The 17895-nt window shown below is 42.7% G+C and overlaps 1 protein-coding gene across 2 annotated transcripts in view; it reads left to right on the forward strand.

Moving 5' to 3' along the window:
- The window catches only part of LHFPL2 (LHFPL tetraspan subfamily member 2), a 129104-nt gene that overhangs the window by 95513 nt on the left and 15696 nt on the right, over positions 1–17895 (forward strand). The gene's annotated exons all lie outside the window — the stretch shown is intronic.

A 17895-nucleotide genomic window follows, 5' to 3' on the forward strand; every position in this document is an offset into this window, starting at 1 on the left:
TATAATGCTTCATTTGTAGTACTGGTCTCCTCATATGGGGAAGAGAGACCTTATGGGCTTTCTAGGGCTCCAGGGCCGGGGAAGACTGCATCCTCTGTAGCTACACCCCTGTCTATGGCTAGCATTTAGAAAGCTATGACATTATGTGAGAAGTGATAGCAAGCCCTACACATACGTAACCCTATAGCTTGTCCACACAGCCAAATTTGACACGGATTTGCCGCAGATTCCATGGCAAAGCTTTTTCCCTTTCACTTCAATGGAAATCCATGCCATAGTCTGTATGGCACAGGTTCCGAATTCGCACCTCAGAAAAACAAGAAGTGATATCTTACGTCTTGAAACGAAATCTACACTGGGTTTTCCGCACACTGATTAGTTCTATTCAACTATGCGGTTCAACGACTGCTGTAAAGTAAATCCGTATCGGAAATATGTGGTAAATGTGTGAATTTTCATATAAATTGACTTCACTTTGAGTGTGGCCTCAGTCTACTCTTTATCTACCATAGACATTCTCTAGAGCCAAGCAAGTGGAAGCAATGAAGGCATTTGATGGTTTGCAAGAACTTTGTGTTCTCCACTTCATAAGGGGCCTGGATGCCTTTCTTGAAAGTAAACTTATTGTAAGATGTTGGCACTAGGAATATGGAGATGGGATGTTGGATCAGGGATTTATTCTATGGGGCCAGACGCATTTTTTTTGTTTTGCCTTCCACTGGATCAGCATGTTGGCATTATAGGTTGGACTTGATGAACTATATAGTGGTTTTATCATTATACTAGGTCTTGTTTTTGTACCTGGCATAGTACATTGTGCTGTATAGTAGAGAGGGAAGGTTACTTTCTGTGAGATGGAGTATTACCTTCTACACCTCAAAGGTCACCTTGGTTATTGCACGGCAACGGTTTTTGCATAACAGTAACCGGTCAATATTTCCCGACGATAATCTCCTGTCTTCTTCTCAGGTTTCCGCCTTGTTCACTGTAATTGGTTGACTCACCAAAGGATTACACCAAACCACAGAGCATAGTTCTTCACAGAGCAGATAATGGCTTGTATTAAATATGTATGTATGTAAGATCATGGGCAACTTAGTTTTTAATCTATTTTGTATTCCTTTCCTGTCTTGACCAGAGAAGCAGGAAGTATAAAAGAAGAGCTACGCTCCTGTTGATTTCAAAAGGACTGAGGCAGGCGCTACCACTTTCTGCCCTGACCACTAATGATGACGCCCGGCCCGCTGCACTGACCGCAGGCCAGATGATCCACTACTGATGACCTGTCCATAGGATAGATTGTTAGTTGAAAAAGCCCCGAGTGCACCTTGTAAAGGAAGTCTGTCATGTTACTTTAGTCCCATTAATGCAGTATACCTCTATGCATGTGCATCTAAATAAGGAATGCAGCGGTACCTTTATTATTTTCAACTGAGACTCCCATCTTGAGGTATCGACGCCAAAGTTCCCCTCTCGCCATATTTAAACTAGCAGTGGACTGTCTGATGGGCGGTCCACCTCTGTAAGTAGTCTAGACTTTCTCCCTGCTTCTTCAACTCAAACATGCCTCCTTTTTTGCCATATGACATCACCAGCTCTGCTTGCTGGAGACATTATGCATTCCACCAAACACTCCTGCGCCACACTGAGTGATCGGGTGTCTGCATGTGACGTCATTTCTGACCGAGGAGGAGTCACAGAGCATGCACCTGATCCATGATCGCAGCAAAGGGGCATTTGGTGGAACACATAACCTCTCAAGCGGGAATAACTTTGGCAGTGATATCTTAAGATGAAAGACTTGAGATAAAGTCTTGAAAAAAAAGTACCGCTAGATTCCTTGTTCAGACACACATGCAGAGGTAGGTTACATTAATAGCACTAAATGACACAACAGGTTTCCATTAAAGGAAAGGTGTCCTCCAAAAATTACCTGCTGTAAGATGAAGTTTTTATCTAAAAAAAATTTAAGACTTTTTGATAAATTTTTTTTTTTTTTGTTACTTGTGATGTCACAATCTATATTTTTTTTAAATCCTCAGTTTTCACACTGAACATTATTAAGCCTAATAATATTCTTACAATTTCCTGATTTCTAGAGAGAACTTTTCAGCAGTCCTCATTATCATCACAGGCAGGATTACAGAGAAAGTTGTCGTCTATATATTAGATAACACAGGACCCGCCATCCACAATAAGTGATGGTTAGGGCTCATGTCCTCCCCCTCCCCGCACGGTGACCTCTGCACTGGTATACAGAGCATGCCTACAACACTCTCCCAAAGAGCTCAATAGCTTTTGTCCATTGTGTCTATGACCCATGAAGCTTCTGTAAAGCGTAACTCTAAATGTTATTAACTGCAACTCGGTCAGATGGCCGCCCCCTAGTCATGTAAAGACATTAGACTAAAACAATCTACAATCAGAAAATGAAAACGGATTCGAAAAATGGAAACCATTTCACTATCTGGTTTTACATGGTAAAAACTATATAGGTGATACATTTCCTTTGATATTGCCTTCTATGATCTGTTCTTATGAAGTGTCATGACAATCATGACCGGTGCACTGGACTGTTTAATCTGCAGACAGGTGCCACAGGGGCTAAGGGAAGCCAGAGGACAAGAAGGAAATGAGATTTGGTGAGGGCTTTAGCTGTTGACAGACACGTTTAAACGATAACAGTATAGCTCTATTTTAGCTGCATGCCTATGGAAACTCATATGGAGGGCAGGAGTTGTGCACAGCTCTTACCACATGGCACAGACTAATGAGATTAGGTCCACAGAGGAGCAGGATCTGACATTGTCTAGCTGTGAAGAGACACATAACAGGCAGCTGCTCTTTCTCCCAAGTCGTTTTCTCCTTCTAGTAACCGAATTGCAGAAACCTCTGTGGTCTATGCTGCTCACATGTCGACATGTCTTGTGAACTCTAGAAATTAGACAATGAACCATTTCTTTTTTTTTTAAACATTAGATTTTTTTATTAATTTTAACAAACATACAAGTCATTGGTACATAGTAGCATAAGAGATTTGCACATAATCAACGAATATTTAGTATCAGATTCAGACTGTGCTATTTGTGTTAGTATTTTGATTAAGTTACTTTACTACAACAATTGGTAACATTCCACAACTTTACAATCAAAATATGTAACTGGTATGGTAACTACTCTGTGCTATATAGGGTAGTACTCTATTGAGATTTTATTGCACATTCTTATATTGTGGTTATGGTATAGTCATGTACTATTTTCTATAACTTACACTTAGCGTAATCGTTGTGTTCCTCTAACAACCTGTATTCCACACATATTTTGCAACGAACATATAACATATGAACAAACTCAGTAACAAGGCTTCACGCATCTGTGTGATTCAACTGTTACTTTTTTAAGGATATTCTCCAAGTCTCCCAGGTCTCATTAAATTTTTTGGTGTTCTTATTCCGGAACGCCAACCATTTTTCAAAAATATATTGTTCGTCCATACGTCTTTTAAATTCTTCTATGTCTGGGGGTAATGGATTTTTCCAGTGTCTTGCTATTATGGCTTTGGCGGTCATTAGGGAGTGAGCAAGTACATATCTTATCTGTTTAGGAAACGTTTCCAAGCCCATCAGCAATATATACATTTTGGCGTCTTTAGGTATGTAGCACTTCAATGTGCTTTGTAAGAACATGGCTATGTTTTCCCAATATACTTTTAGTGTTGGGCAGGACCAAAAAATGTGTGATAATGTGCCTTTTTGGCCGCAGCCTCTCCAGCACAAACCATCTCCCAGGTTCGATCTATTGTATAAAAGTGATGGGTTGTAGTACCATCTTAGGTTAATTTTGGTTTGTACTTCTAGTATGTTAAGTCCCATAGTGGATTTTGTCATTAACGTATTCGAGCTGGACCATTGATCCAGAGGTATCTTTTCTTTGAGTTCTAGTTCCCAGTTCGACATGTATGTTTTTTTTGTCATTGCTTTGTTGTTGGTTAGTATGTCATAATAGTCTCTTGTCTCCGATTTACCTTCGAGAGGGTTTGTGAGAATTTTCTTAATGATTGTGGTCGGGAGTTTTACTTTGTGTAAGGGTTTCTCTCTTAAGAGAGAGCAGATTCTAAAGTATGTAAATTTTTCGCTCTGCGGGAGGCCATAGACAGTACTTATTTCTGTAAAGCTTTTAATTTCTCTCTTGGATGTTAAGTCCTCTACGTATCTGACTCCTCTAACGCTCCACGGTTTCATATCACAGTTAGGTAAAAATAGATTGAGTGTCTCGATAGGTATGCGAGGAAATTCCGTTTCATCGGATATGCTTATTTTTTTTGTAAGTTCTTTCCATGTTTGGATCGCGGCTTGTAATGTAGGGGGAATGTTTTTAAGTTGGGTGTCTATGCTTTTTGGGAATATTAAACCGTCTATTGAAGTAGCAAGCATTAGTGCCTGTCCAGGTAGATCATTTATATAGCTTTTTTCTACATTGGGCCAGCCTACTGTGTTGTTGGTCCTGATTAATTGTCTAGTTTGGTTTAGTATATTAGCTTCGTAGTATGCCCTTAGATTTGGTACTCCCGCTCCTCCCTTTTTCCGGTGGAGTGCTAATATTGACAGGGCTAAACGTGGTTTCTTTCCACTCCATAAAAAGTTGTTTAGTTGTTTTTGGAGTTTAGAAATTGTAAGCTTGGAGATAATAAGTGGTAAGGTTCTAAAATGGTACAGGACTAGTGGGAGGACTTTCATTTTGTAGGATGTGATCTTGCCCATCCACGACAGTTTTAAACCTGATAAATGGTCAATTACTTTCTGGGTGGAGTTAAGCAGTTTGGGGTAATTTTCTAGTTCTATGTCTCTGGTGGATGGTGTCAACGTTATTCCCAAGTAGGGTATGCCTTTTTTTTTCCACTCAAAGGGAAATTCCGCCCGTATTGCATTTTCTAGGTTTGTAGATACCCCCAGACCTAGAATAAGGGACTTGTCTATATTCAACTTGTATAGAGATACATTACTAAATTGGTTGATTATTTTACATGCCATTCTTAAAGATTCTAGGGGGCGGGTCAGTGTCAAAATGACATCGTCAGCGAATAATCCTATTTTGTATTGTCTGTGATTTATTGGAATTCCCTTTATTTCAGAGGAGGTGCGAATTAGTTCTGCTAGTGGCTCTATAGCCAGCACGTACAAAATAGGAGACAATGGGCAACCCTGCCTTGTGCCATTCGAGATTGATAGGGGGACCGACAGGGTACCATCCACCAAAACAGTGGCTGTGGGGGCTGAATACAGGGCCCGGACGGCACTTATCGTGTTTTCTCCAAAACCAAATTTTTTCATTGTCTCAAAGATGTACTCCCAATGGACTCGGTCAAATGCCTTTTCGGCGTCCAGGGCCAGCATTATTGACGGCACCTTAGATGTTTCTATTGAATGTATTAGATTTAGAATTTTCCGTGTGCCGTCCGAGGCCTGTCTCCCCTTTACAAACCCCATTTGGTCAGAGTGTATTATGTCTGGGAGTATGTCCACCATTCTACGGGCCAACGTTTTAGCGTAGATCTTAGTATCGGTATTAAGTAATGATATAGGACGGAAGTTAGTTGGTGTATTTGGTTCCTTTCCAGGTTTTGGTAGGACTACAATTGTGGCCTGCAGCATCTCTTGTGGGAAGAAGCCTCTTTCTTTGATCTTGTTAAATGTGTTAGTGATATGGGTTGAAAGTTGAGGTAAGAAGTTTTTATAGTACTCTGCTGAATACCCGTCCGGCCCAGGGGCTTTCTGGTTCTTTAGGGATGCTATGGTGTCTATTATTTCCGAGACGGAGAACGGGGCGTCCAAGAGGTCCGTTTGTAAGGATGATAGCTTCGGTAGGTTAACCTTTTGCAAGAAAGCATTGATTGATTCCTTGTCTGGTTGTTTTGTTTGGGGATCATTTTTTAAGTTATAAAGTTTGCTGTAGAAAGAGCAAAAATTGTCTGCAATATGTTTGGGGTTCGATAGTTTTTGTTTTTTGTCCTGGAAATTCCAAATGTAGGGAATATTTGCTTTTATTGTTTTTCTTTTAATCAGATTTGCCATCCATTTGGATGGCCTATTAATTGCTGAATAGCTGTCCGCTCGTTGAGCAGTAATTTCTCTGTCAAAATCCCCTAGTAATGTTTTCCGTAGGGCCAGTCTCAATTTATGTAATTCGGTATGTGTGTTTTGGTCTGGGGAAACTTTTAAAAGGGATTCCTTCAGTTGTATTTGGGTTAGAATTTCATCTGTTTTTTTTGTTTTATCTCTTTTGTATTTGGAGCCTAGTTTTATTAAAATTCCTCTTATGTATGCCTTATGGGCGGTCCACACCATTGCTGGGTCTGTTTGTGGGATGGCATTGAATTTAAAGTATTCAGTTAATGCTTCTTGTATTTTTTCCCTGTATTTGGGAATGCTCATTAAATAAGTGTTGTTCTTCCATGATTTAGTCGGTGCTCCAAGGCCCCTTACATTCAGTGTTGTTATGATTGGTGCATGGTCAGACCAAGTAGCCGTCCCAACCTCCGCTTTTTGTATTGATGCTAAGAGTTTCCTCTCAACTAGACATAAGTCTATGCGCGAGAAGGATCTGTGTCTATTTGAATAGTGTGAGTATTCTTTTGCAGAGGCGTTGGAGCACCGGAACGTATCATAAAGCGCATTTTTGTGTAGCCATTCTCCCAGGGTGGCATTTCTTTTAAGTTTTGGGTTTGTAGTGTCGAGTTCTCTATCAGGTACTAGGTTGAAGTCACCATTTATCATTATTGGACCTTCCGCTACTTGGTTAATTTTTTTTTTGAGTTTGTTAAGAAAATTAATTTGCTTTGAATTTGTTACATATGTGTTTACTAAGGTTATTTTTGTATTCCTAAGGGAACCTACTAAGATTAAATAGCGACCCTTCGGGTCACCAATCTGTTTATCGATGGTGAACGGAGCTCTGTCTCGGAATGCCACCATCACACCCGCCTGTTTTTTTGGGGCACAAGCAAATAAGACCTGCGGAAACATTCTATGGGACATTCTGCTTTTATCTACTTCTAACAAGTGGGTCTCCTGGATACACATAATGTCAACATTTTGCATAATTGCCTCTTTCCACGCAGATCTTCTCTTGAATGGCGAGTTCAAGCCGTTGGCGTTAAGCGATAGGACTTTCACCGCCATGTGGATGGTGGGTGGCGGCAAAGTTGAAGACTTGGGAATTCCTGTGATGCGCGAATGCCTGAGGAAACAAAATAACAAAAAAAAGAGAACCAAACAATATCCTCATTTTGTATAGGGCCAGAACACACGGATGCGTTTGGCGTGAGAGTCAGAATGTTGAGGATTAAACTAACAAATACAGGGCAAGTTAGAACTTGCATTTTTCGGTGGGGGGAGAAAAAGTTCAGCTGTCTTGAGCAGGCACTTCATGAGACGTTGTTTTGTATCTATTGGAGGTGAGGTCTTCTGAATCATTCCGGGGGTGAGGAGCTCCGGCTGGTGTGATGCTGGCGTCTGTTTTTTTCTGTGTTGGCGTTTGTATAGGATAAATTTTGCAGTGTAATTCCCCAAGAGTTTAGGGTGTCTGTTGCAGATTTAGGGTCTTGGAGGATATGGGTCCTTCCTTCTTTTGTAACTATAATTTTTGTGGGAAATCCCCATTTGTACTGGATATTGGCTTTTCTTAAGGAGGCAGTGATCGCTGCGAAGCTTCTCCTCGCTTCCAAGGTGGATTGCGATAGGTCAGCGAATATTCGCAATTCAGAGTATGGGTTTGGCAGGGGTTGGAGCTTTCTTGTTGCGTTCATTAGGGCTTCTTTTGCGCCAAAATAATGAATTCGAGCTATAACGTCTCTGGGGTATTCCTCTTTAAGGAATTTTGGGCGCGGTAATCTGTGGGCCCTATCTATCTTGAATTCTTGCATTGGCGTGTTGGGAAGCATGGTCTGCATAAATCGTGTAATGTAGTTTACGATTTCCGCATTGGAGACATTTTCGGGTATCCCTCTTATTTTGACGTTGTTGCGTCGATTTCTATCCTCTAAATCGGATAGTTTGAGTTGCAGTTTGTTAACTTTTTCTTCTAGATCGTAGTGGGAGTCGATTAATGAGTTATGCGAGCCCACCACTTCCTCCAGTTTTTTATCATGTTTTTCTATTTTGTTGTTAATGTCCCGAATGGAGGAGTTTACTGTCGAGGTTAACATTGAAATGTCTGCTTGTATGGTGTTTCTCAGCGCCAACACTATTTCCTTTATATACAGCTCAGTCACCGGTTTGTTTGATGCAGTGAGGTTATCTAATTCTTTGTGGTCTCCTTTTTCATGGAGATAATCAGCTCCTGAAACACTTTCAGCATTTTGAGACATCTTCTGCCTCTGTTTTTCTGGGCTGCTTGTGGGGGTTCTTAGTGTGTGTGTAAGGGCCCCCTTGGCATTGTTTTTCCCCCCATTCACTGCTCTGTCTTTTGAGCCTCCCGTTGTGGCTGTGTTATATTGTGAGCCTCCGGCTGCCTCCACAGGGTTATCTGTTTCTCTCTCCTCCGCTATCACATGTAAGTGTTCAGCCTCCGGATCACTCTCAGCAGTCTGAGATATTCTCAGCTTCTGCTTTTCTGGGCTGCTTGTGGGGGTTCTCATTATGTGTGGCAACGTGGTCAGCGCCATTTTGGGTGCAGGGGGTCCCTTGGCAATGTTTTTCCCCCCATTCACTGACCTTTCTCTTGTGCCTTTCGGTATAGCTGATGTGTGCTGAGAGCCTCCGGTGGTTCTGGCAGAGCTGTCAGATGCAGTCTCCTCTGCTGTGGTTTCTAGTGCAGAGCAGCTGTCAGTCACTTGCTCCCGGCAGGGCACGATCTCCTGTGCGGCCATTACAGAGGGAGACCCACGTGCCACAAAGAAGGACTCCAGCTTTGTCGGCACTGGTTTCGAGCCTCTCCTTCTTGCTGACATGCTGTCCTGGTAGGTTCGTTTATCTGCTTTTGCGGTTTTCCACCTCCAACAGTGCTTTTTATGGCTAGAAGTGCCTGTTTCCAAACGGAGCCTAAAGATTTGCCGCCGTTCCGGTGCCTCTCCAAGCCACGCCCCCCGACAATGAACCATTTCTCATGTTGACAATGTGTAGATATCAATTCAGTCCTGCATAAAATTCAGGAATGGGGTTTTTTGTTTCTCTTTTTTTAAATTTGAGGCACACGTTAGACTTGGAACATAATTAAAATGGGGCTCTACCCCTGTTAGTGGAACATTGATCAGCCACACCAATTTAATGGCAGGGTGTTGTAACCTGCAGCCCGGGGTGTTGTAACCTGCAGCCCGGGGTGTTGTAACCTGCAGCCCGGGGTGTTGTAACCTGCAGCGCGGGGTGTCGTAACCTGCAGCCCGGGGTGTTGTAACCTGCAGCGCGGGGTGTCGTAACCTGCAGCCCGGGGTGTTGTAACCTGCAGCGCGGGGTGTCGTAACCTGCAGCGCGGCATGTTCTGACACCAAAAATTGAATACAGTAGGTTTCCTTCTGCAGCAGTCTGTCTGCTATAAGTTGCAGACCTGATATAGGGAAGTTACTATGTATCCTTATTTGTTTATTCCTAAAATGAACTTCCACTTACTACATAACATGATGATATCCTACATGGGAGAGCGCAGCCCAGACTGAAATAAGCTGCAAATGTGCAACTGATTTTGACAAAAATATTCACAACAATGGAGGTTTTTATGCAGAAATGTGGCAGATTTTACTGCAGGATGAAGTGCAGAAGTGAAACAGAATAGAACATTGGGCTGCCCTAATATTATATTCTCAGACCTGGTTGATTTCAGTGGAAGTAGCTAAAATCCTTCGATCAATTCCAAGAAACTCAACTTTATATCTGCGGGTATAGCATAGATAAATAGTATATAGTGTGTGTTTAACATCAATCCTGACGCACGACTGCCATCAATTTACCATGAAAACTTGTATAATGGATTCTAAGATAATGAATGAAGGTTAATTAGCTTTTATTAGAGTGAAGGGAAATCCTGGGGCCACTTATTAGTAATTCGATCACACAATCCCACTGTCAGGATCCTGGCAGCCGCCATCCTATTTATCTGGAATTCTCTCACTGAGTAAACACAGCTGAGTGGTAAGATCTCCCATGTGCACAGCACAGAAGTGTTTTCATCCAGACCATTGTGAGAGTCTTTGTAGGATTTTCTCAGCACTTCACTTTTAGGTCTCCAGTCATTTTTTTTGTCCACATTTCACTTTTTAGAAACAGTTTGTTCTTTGTGTTCCTATCATTCAACAGAAACAGTCTGGAAAGTGTTTTTTTGTTGTATTTTACTGATTTACGTAATTTTACCAAATAAAAGCATCTTGTAGATACCAGTAAATGATGAAACCTTTCAGGAGGAAGTTCCCAAGATGAGTAATTGCCCCATCTAGTTTATAGCTTTGTAGTGCTCTACCATTTGGTCATGCCTTAATTAACTGTTTGTCTGTGAATTGTCTCCCCTCCTTGCCCCCATCCTCAGTAACAGCTGTTGTAGATAAGATTAGGAGATCTTTACAAGCGCCTGCTGCTGATTCCTTCCTAGCAGAAAGCAAAACTTATTAAAGGGATTGTGTCACCTTGACAGCCCCTTTCCATATATCCTATGAATGTCATAGAGGGCATCACTGGCCTCTAATGAATAGTTGTCAGCAAGGTGCCGCTGGCAAAGTTCACTTATTGTTGTCTCGGGAGCCAAACCCATGGTGATGAAACGGAGTGCCCTGGTGGTCTGACTTGTTCCTATAGGGTTTTAGGTCTAAAATAATAATTCAGTTTTCCACAATTGATCACTGATTTCGGACTTAAAAGGGTTGTCCCGTGGCAGCAAGTGGGGTTATACACTTCTGTATGGACATATTAATGCACTTTGTAATATACATTGTGCATTAAATATGAGCCATACAGAAGTTATTCACTCACCTTCCCTGCGCTGGTGTCCCCGTCTCCATGGCTCCATCTAATTTCAGCGTCTAATCGCCCGATTAGACGCGCTTGCACAGAAGGGTCTTCTCCCTTCTGGTCGGTCCGGGCACGAGCTGCGTTCTGGCTCCGCCCCCTTCTGTGCGTCATCGCGTGGCTCCGCCCCATCACGTGTGTCGGTTCCAGCAAATCAGGAGGCTGGAATCGGCAATGGACCGCACAGAGCCCATGGTGCACCATGGGAGAAGACCACGGTGCATCATTGGGAAAGGACCGGCGGCCATCTTTAAAAGAAGAAAAGAAGATGCTGCGCGAACTGGGAAGGAGGTAAGCGGTTTTTTTTTTGGTTTTGGTTTTTTTTTTAAATTACAAACGGTATTGATTTTAACGGGGCAGAATGCGGGGGTAGGTTGAAGAAACAAATTGCATTTCGCCGCGGGACAACCCCTTTAACATTTTTATAGTTGGCCCTTCAGGACCCCATCCAGTGATCAAATTAGAATCTGTCAGTGTATGGCGGTGGTATTAGGTCAGTTGGGATTGGAGGTTATGATGACTGGCATATGTCAATGGGAATCTTCGCTGAAGACAAATGTATTACCTTTTATCCATTAGTGGCTTATCTTTCAGTATTTTGCATTATAGTACAGCATAGACAGGAAGAAGCTGTTGGTCAACTCAACAGTTTTGTAGCTACCAAAGATTTGAGAGAAGTTTGGGCTGCCCTAGATGTTCCTTTTTTTACTGCCTCCTGAATTCAGTTTGCTATACCATGTCTTAGGGCCCATTTAGACACAACGATTATCGCTCGAAAGCTGTCTTTTGAGCAATAATCATTGTGTCTAAATGTTCCCATCTTTCACTGTTCGGCTGAACAACGATTTTCAGTTCTGCTTGAAAACCGTCGTTCAGCAGAACAGCTGATAAGCAGGACCGCATGCTGTGGTGGATATATATCCAAGATATACTATATCCACGCATTTCCCTGATCAACCCGACTATTGTTGGGTGCCTAAACGCCCATTTAGACATGATTATCACTCAAAATTCGCTCAAAAGCCATATTTTGAGCGATAATCGCTGTGTGTAAATGTGCCCATCTTTCATTGTTCGGCCGAACGATGAATTTCAGTTCTGCCTGAAAAGAATCATTCGGCAGAACAGCTGATAAAACGGACTGCATGCTGTGCTCTGCCGGGGAGAGCTGATTACAGCTTATTGCTTTGTCTCAGCTGTTCTCAGCTGTCAGCCGCAACTCAGAACAAAGCAAAAGTAATCAGGGAACAGCGGGTGTCAGTTTCCTGATTACAGCTCCTGGCGGCTGACACGCTACTAATTGGTATGAATAGGCATTTGTACCAAGTAGTAGTTTATGCAAAATGATCGCTCAAAAGCCATCTTTTGAGCGATCATCTTTGTGGTGTAAAATGCACCTTAAGTCATCCCAGGGATACTCGTTCCTGTGCTCTCATACAAGAATGATGATCGCTCAGTGAATGGAGGCGAATCACATCGGAGATCTCTTCCACCCACCCGCCTCCATAAGGCCTTATTCACATCGGCTACAAAGATGTGCAATTTTGTAGTGCTACAAACACGCATGTATATGAAGCCAATGGGTTCTTTCAGGCCACAAAACATAGCAATGGTTTTGTAGCGAGATTTTGTAGCCTGTGTGGACAAGGCCTTAACAGTAAGCAGGCAGTTGCTCATAGATGAAGACTGCCCGTTTACATGGCTGATTGTCATTTGATTTTTGTTAACCCTGCACAAACTGGATGAGATTGAAAAAAAAAATTATTGTTCATCATTTAGTTGCTGGCAGCATTTACGCTGAACGATTATAATTATTGAACGACAATAATTATTGTTCAGATTTCTGCGATACGAGAGCCTGAACAATAATAATTCCATGTAAAAGAGCCCTAAGAGAGCATCTTTACTTCAGTGGAGAAATGGAAATAAGCCATCGCTAAAGGTACCTTTTACCTGGGGTGATTATTACCCAAATTATCGCTAAAGAAAGGCGAATTCGGGTGATAGTTCTCCCATGTACACGTGGCTACGGCCAGGGCACTGAGTAAGAATAGGGCACTTGGCGGAGTCACTTGGTTAGCTGCCTATGGGCTGCGGGTCTTGCAGCCTCCATTGACTTCAAATAGAGCATGCTACGATTTTCCCTCTGCTCCGCGAAAAAGCGTTTTTTTTTTACGTGCTTTTCAATGCCGTTTTGCCGCAGATCGCGATAGCTGATTCCCCAATATAGGAATCTTCTTGTGTAAGCCTGGCCTTAAAGGATGAATGTGCATGAAGATAATGGCTTACATTTTAATGCATACATTTCCAACATTGTATTTGATTGGTCAGATAAGTTCAAAGTGGAAAGATGCCCAATCTTTGCCCATCTGGACTGGAAATATCCTTATTTTTCTCTTGCATTGCAAGCTGAATAATCACACTGCAGAACATGTATTGCAGTGTGTAAAGCTACAGTATACTTAGCTCTTGAAATATGGACAGCATTTGGCACTGTGGTTTGAATTGGCATATTAGATCATACCGTAGTTGCAGTATTTTCCATCATATAGATTTATTTTTGTATTGTAATGCTGCATCATTGTAAGTAATTAGCAGCATATTTGTGCTGAAAGGTAAGAATTTTAAAGGGAACATTCCATGCACTATATGCTGCTCTACCTGAGAGCAACATAATGTGGTGACAGGCATGCTGACTTCAGTGGTGTATCACTTATGGGTTAATATGCAGTCATATTTAAGAACTTGCAGCTTGTTTCTGCAGCTCCGAGCAAGAGATGAGCCAACTTTATTCATGAGGCCTTAGTGATCCTGCCCTTCCACCCTGATTGGCAGTTTTCTCAGTATGTAGTGTAATAGCTAGAAGATTGTCGTTAAGGGTGGATGAGTGGGGTAGTAAGTCCTCAGGAATCAGCTGGACTCATCTCTTACTGGGAGCTGCAGAAACAAGCTGTAAGTTCTTAAAACTCACACTATACTTCTGAAATCAGCATTTCTGTCACTACTTGATGCTGCCCTCATTGGCAACAACATAAAGCACATGAGAGGTTCTCTTTAAAGGGAACGTATTGTCAAAAATTGCTTATTTTAAAGAAACCTTTTAGGTTGAACATATTCTTAAAACATTTTTAACCCTTTGCAATCCAATTTTGGATTCAGGGTTTCCTAGGGGGCTTTCTCTTTCTGCTATTATACAATGGCGCCATCTGCTGGCTAGAGCCAGTACTGCGGTATGTGACATACCGGAGAGGCCGCTGACCACAGAGCAGCCAGTAATATACACTAAGAATACCCTGCCGGACGTCTTCTGACATTGGAGCTGTACAGCCTTCAATCAGAATGTCTTTAGATGTCAGACAGTGGATTGGAAAGGGTTAATTGAATATATTGCTGAAATCTTGCAGTATTCATACTTCTCTAGTTTGTCTTGATCACACTATTGACTATAGTTGATGGACCCAGTTCACCTCCTTCCCCTTACTGCACAATGTCCTCTGCGTAGGTTACAGGGCACAGAAGTCAATGTGCCCTCTCCAGTCACCAGTTTCCATATGACTGCTGTAAAGCAAATCTCTGAGCTGCCCTTCCCAGCTCCCAATAATAGCCCAGGCAAGATGTCCGCCCCCCTGTAAAAAAAAAAAAAAAATAATAAAAAAAAAATAAAATTAGATTAGAAAAAATATAATAAAACAGGATCTAGTTTTCTTGAGTAAAAAATAAAATCAGGCAATACATTCATTCCCTTTAGGAATTTCTTATGCAGATTGTATATTAAGAGTACCTTCGCTTGCAGTTGCATACTTTGTAGATATTTTGCCCTAACCACAATCACGCCACTCTTTCTGTTGGAAGGAATAGAGCTGGTAATCAATCAGGTATGACGTGAGGTAATTTCCTAATGCTGGGAACGGTTGCTGGCTTTCCAAGATTTTGAAGAACTTCTGTAAAATATCCAACCTCTGGGCACAGAAATCGTGAATTTGTCAGTTGCAAGAACTAACGAGCACCCTGACACATCTCCATAAACCTTTCACAGATGTATTAGTGACGTATGTGCAAAATAATCTAAATAATTGTGAGAAAGCCAAAATTCTTCCTGGTCTGCGTTGATGAGGTTCTAAAAAAGGATTCTGCTTGCCAGCAGCATGATCAGAGCATCATCTGCTATGTATTTGTTCTCATTCAATAACCCAGCCTCAATAGGAATATAAATCCAACCAATTTATTACAATGTCTTTAAAATAAGAAGTTACGTTTCCTAATTCATAAATTCAAAGTTGACTTGTATGAATCATATATAATATCACTTTATGCACTATGATGGTTTTTCTTCTCTTTCACCTCTTCTGCACTGAGCTTCAGGATTATTGTATCTTGACGCCACCAGAAGCTTAGGGGTTTGACAAGGCTTGGATGGAGGAACGCCCCTGTCACACCCCTAGCTCCCGGCGTGTCACTGTTCCTCACCCCTTGCGCTGTAGCTGTGCTCGGTCCAGCGGCGCTTCTTTGTAATGGCTCCTAGCCGCCCGGAGAATCACGCCTCCGTCCGCCTCCTCTTACCCGTCCACCGCCTCAGTGGTGTGTGCCGGCTGTCTGCTCCGTTGCGGCCGCCGGCTGTCTGCTCCGTTGCGGCCGCCGCCTCTCTGCTCCCTGACGCCCGGAACCGCGCTCACAGTTGGTGCCGATGTGCCGCCACTGTTGACACTCCTGGTGCTGCAGTCCTGAGGACAGTACCTCGGCGATAAAACACCCCCCCAGCCGATCGCAAGCTGGGGGTGTGACTTTTTTTTTAAACTGCTGTATTATGTCGCCACCCCTAACTTCCAGTGGCAACAAAATACAATAATACCCTGAGCTTCCTACCTTGGAGGGTGGATGGGGTGCCCAGGTAGGGCTGTGCCACCACCTGTGAGATGCTTAACAGAGTGGTGTGTAGGTGCGCCCTATCTCAGAATCCAACGTCCCCTTTGCCAAGCACTGACTGCGTCCTCCAAGGAAAGTGGGGGGCAGTCATTCTACATCCTGACCGTGTCGAGAGCCTCATAAAATCATGTGACGGGCTGTTTCCGGCCTGCAAGCCTTGAGTTTGACATGTCCTTTAAGGGCTATGTACACCTTTGCTGTTTTTTTTTTTTTTCTTGCATGTGGTATGTCCAGATTCCGGCTACGGAATCCTGCACGGAAACTGACCCTGACCACAGACGGCGATCCTACATATCTGTCATTCTCCTACTTCCCTGTACAGCGGATGGTCTGCACAGCTCGCGGTCGGACATGTGCAGTAGTTTCTTTTTTTTTTTTGCTAAACTCCTGTCAATTGCAGATGAACTGGGTCGGACGCTTCCATTGACTTAGATGGAAGCTGTCCGTGCAGACACCGCAGGAAAATGGTGCATGCTGCGGTTTATTTTTTTTTCCTCCACGAGTGGAAACTGCAACATGTACATGAAAAATGACTTTTCCATAGCTTGCTCTGGAGGATATTTGCTATGGAACCCGGAGGTGGACACCCGCTACCCGATTCCACTGCAAAAATCCACCCATGTGCTTGAGGCCTTAAAGGGAACTACGTTATGGGGCACAAAAATCATGGTACAGGTAGCCTGGGGAGCTGTGTTTTATACTCGCTGGATGCCCTTTTGCCCCGCTGTGTTCCCCTGAGGTCCGTTTGTGCCAGCAACGTCACTTTTAGTCTGCTCTACATGCATGCTCATCTATAGAGATCAGTAGCGAAGCACACACACTGCTGACGTGCGCGGATACTGTGACAGAGCACTCGATAAGCATAAACCACTCGCCCTCCTCCCCCACCCTCACCCCGTTCCCTGTTCTTTGAGCCACATAACGTAGTTTATGGGGCTCAAAGGTTATGGCATTTTCCCTTTTAATGTGTTTTGGGAAATTAATTTTTTTAATTGCTTTTCATTAAAAAGTAGATTGTTTAATTTCTATGCTTGTATCGCTTTCCAAGGCACTGCAGACTGAAAACTCAGCAAATTATGTCAGTCAGAGTAAACTGATGGGTCTTTCTCAGCTCCTTCCCTAGCCTGTTCCCCTGCTGTTAATGTGCATTCTCTTGACTTTCCACTGAGGTATCACAAGAGGGGAAAATGAGCTTGTGTGCCTTCATGAGAGAGACCAGCTAATCAGTGCTCGGAATGCCCCACAGCCAGAAACTTTGATTGTAGGACAGCCTGCAAATCAAGTATGAAGCTTTCTAAATGCATGAGAAGAAAAACTCAATGAAAGAAAAACAAAACAGATAAATGCAGCATTTTTTTCAGCAGGGCCTTAGTAAGATATTAGTGTATTAATGTTTCATGCACAAAGGTTTCCATAGCCTTTAAGCTCCAGGAACCTGCTGATACTAATGTCCAGTTATTTTATATATTATTTGCACTGTCTGTGACTGGCTTTCCGCTGGCCGTTGCAGTGGAGCCAAAAGCCAAGTGTTACACTTGTAGAGGAGTCTGCTTTAACACTGGGGTCTGCATATCCTCATGGTTCCTTTTTTTGGTACAGGACAAACCACATGAAGGCAGCCGTCTCACATAGCTTGTGGTTTCTCTGTTATCGCTCCTTGGGTATTTTTACTAGTGCTTGTAGTGTAAATGTTCCCTTTACATTGATGGCCCGGGGGAGTTTTATTTTTAGCTTGCAGCACTTTGTTGTATGTTGAGAAGTTGCTTAATGTAAATTCGACTATAAAGAAGAGATGACTTTGGGATTCTTGGGTCTCTGGACAAACATCCATTCATGTGCCCCCTACGTAAGTTGTGACATACAGCGATAAGCATGGAGTAGTACAAAGGGGATCGAGGAATGTGAACTATTACAAGGTCAGAAAACGCATTTTCTCATACACCTTTTGACCTCTTAAAGGGCTCCTATATTGATTTTTTTTTTT

The sequence above is a fragment of the Eleutherodactylus coqui genome, chromosome 5 (assembly GCF_035609145.1).
Source record: "Eleutherodactylus coqui strain aEleCoq1 chromosome 5, aEleCoq1.hap1, whole genome shotgun sequence".
Classification (NCBI taxonomy): Eukaryota; Metazoa; Chordata; class Amphibia; order Anura; family Eleutherodactylidae; genus Eleutherodactylus; species Eleutherodactylus coqui.